The sequence below is a fragment of the Geospiza fortis genome, unplaced genomic scaffold (assembly GCF_000277835.1).
Source record: "Geospiza fortis unplaced genomic scaffold, GeoFor_1.0 scaffold166, whole genome shotgun sequence".
NCBI lineage: Eukaryota > Metazoa > Chordata > Aves > Passeriformes > Thraupidae > Geospiza > Geospiza fortis.
In genome coordinates this window covers 5,811,271-5,813,619 of record NW_005054310.1, presented here as the reverse complement: position 1 = coordinate 5,813,619, position 2,349 = coordinate 5,811,271, and the positions used below count along the sequence as shown (strand labels likewise).

The 2,349-nt window shown below is 41.1% G+C and overlaps 1 protein-coding gene across 1 annotated transcript in view; it reads left to right on the top strand.

Moving 5' to 3' along the window:
- The window catches only part of FRS2 (fibroblast growth factor receptor substrate 2), an 18,646-nt gene extending 17,949 nt beyond the window's left edge, over window positions 1–697 (top strand). The window contains exon 6 of the mRNA XM_005419222.2: window positions 1–697. This exon is cut by the window's left edge and continues 6,977 nt beyond it. The gene's annotated coding sequence lies outside the window, so the exon portion shown is untranslated.
- Window positions 698–2,349: the final 1,652 nt, after the last annotated feature.

The following is a 2,349-nucleotide window of genomic DNA, read 5'->3' as shown; positions in this document are numbered from 1 at the left end:
TGTTGTATGGTGTCCCACAGTCCAGATGGCTGGACCAGCAGGCATGTTGCCTTTCTCACGTCTGGCTTCACTGCAGCATCACCTTTGGTCTCCTGGCAAGCATCTGTGTCCCAGCCAAACGCACCACACTAGCATCCAAGCTGACTGGTAGGAGTGATACAGTAGTCACCAGTGTGCCACAAATGCATTTATTAAATGCAGAAATAGACATTTCTACAAAGGCCAAAATCTTATGTTGTATGTTCCTTTCTTGTCATTACATTGTATCATATTGTAAGATTATTGTATGTCCTAATTTGCATTATAAAATGTTTTTTCCTACTTAAAGGCATAAATATAGCAACTTTGTATAAAGGTAGCTTTCTAGATTTTTATTTCTTTTATATAAAAAAGTCTAAACAGTGGGAGTACCATTGCCAAATTGTTTATAAAATTTCAAGTAATTTTCCCTGTTCAGTGAATTTGTTTTTACAAACATTCCGTATTTCTTATACTATGCAGAAAGAGTGTATTTTTATGCCATTCCACATTAACCTTAAAAAAAATAATTTCACTTCTTTTAAGCTGTTGTTATAGAGAAAGCTTACCAAATATGCATTTTAAAAAAATGTGTTATGTACATTTTTCCCCTTACCAGTGCCAACTTCATTTGGAAAAAAAAATTGTAGCATGGCAATAAACTATTGATTTTACATTACAAGTTGTCTGTGGGTTACTTCAGTAATTTGCAGTGTTAGTGTCACTGTGTTGTGTTTTGGTTGTATAATCTTGTTTGCTTTTCTTTAAATCATTGCTTCATGTACCTCTCTCTGCCCTCCTCCCTGCCTCCCTATTCCCCTCATTACTCTGTAGTAACAAAACCCCCAAAACTGATCGTGGTGCTCTGAAGTCTGTAAATTCATCTCCAAGATTTTGTTTCATTTCTGCTGGTTTTCTGTCCCACCTTTGTCATGCATGTAGATCGAGATTTTTTTTAAATGAGGCATTTTTTTTCTTCACATACAGTGCAACTTGAAAAATTGCCCTGGGCACAAGAGAGGTGAGGGCATGGCACAGCTGGGAGAGGTGGGAGCCCAGAACCAGCACTGCTGCTATGTTCTTCCTAGTCTGGTGTCACTGCCTTTACACTTTGTAAAGCATAGCTTAGCAATGGTCAAAAGCCCCTTAAACCCAATTCACTAATTTGATGTAGTTTTTCTGTGAGCATTGGATCTTTCAAAGGCCATAACTTGGATAAGTCTGACGCACTTTAAAATATTTTTTCTCCCAACTCACCACAGTAGCAGCAAACGTGAATTAAAATGAATTATTACTTCAGTGCACATCTTTATGAAAGCTGTGATTCTGAGAGAAGCTGTTTCCATTGTTTTAGTTGTATTATTTGCCCTAGCCAAAACTTAAATAGTTTTCGCGTAACTATGATGAAAACTAGATATTTAAATTAAATTAGTAGTCTAATTACAGAACAGGGTTGTGGAGGGAAGTGTATCTAACTCCATGAAGAAAACAGGACAAAAGGCCTAACATACTCAAGAACTAATACTATCCAGGTATTGACAAAATTAGCAATACAGGTGAGAGCTGGCAGAGTTTTAGTCATGTTCTTTTTTGCTGTCTCCATTGGGATGGATTTTTGTCTCTGGCCAGTTTGAATTGAGAACAAACAACTTTCCATATATCCCAGAAGTTTAGTACCTAGCAGCAAGAAGAGAGATACGAGCTGGAATAAATTCTTGAAGATGAGTCATACAAAATGATATAGGTTGGGTTTGGGTTTTTTTCCTTATATGACCAGGTAACAGGCTTTGTGTAGAGGAAAAGCAGTGACAAAGCAAGGTTTAAGTGTTGTCTCACACTGGCAAAGCTGCCAGGGGAATAGTCACCAGTTTTTGTGTATTGAATTGCAGTGTATGGAGTGGGATTGCGCTGGGCACCTCCTGTTCATGGCTTGTAACTGGAGCCGAGGTCTAAGAGCCGCCATCGGGGATGGGCCGGCAAGCGCGCTGGAAGCCACAAGCAGTAACTAAAAATGCTTTTGACCTGGCTGAGGTCTGACAGGTTAATTTTTAGTTACTGCTTTTGACCTGTCTGAGAAATGACCTCCAGGAATATCACAGCACCATAAAATAGCTTTGGGTTGGAAGGGAGTTTAACAATCCCTTAGCTCCAAACCCCCAGCCATGGTCGGGGACACCTTCCCCGCGGCCAGGATGCTCAGAGTCCCATCCAGCCTGGCCCTGGGCACTGCCAGGGATGGGGCACGCACGCTTTCTCTGGGCAGCCTGTTCCAGCGTTAGGAATTTCCTCCCTGCACGGCTCCGAGGCACAGCGCCCGGCCCGGCCCCAGGG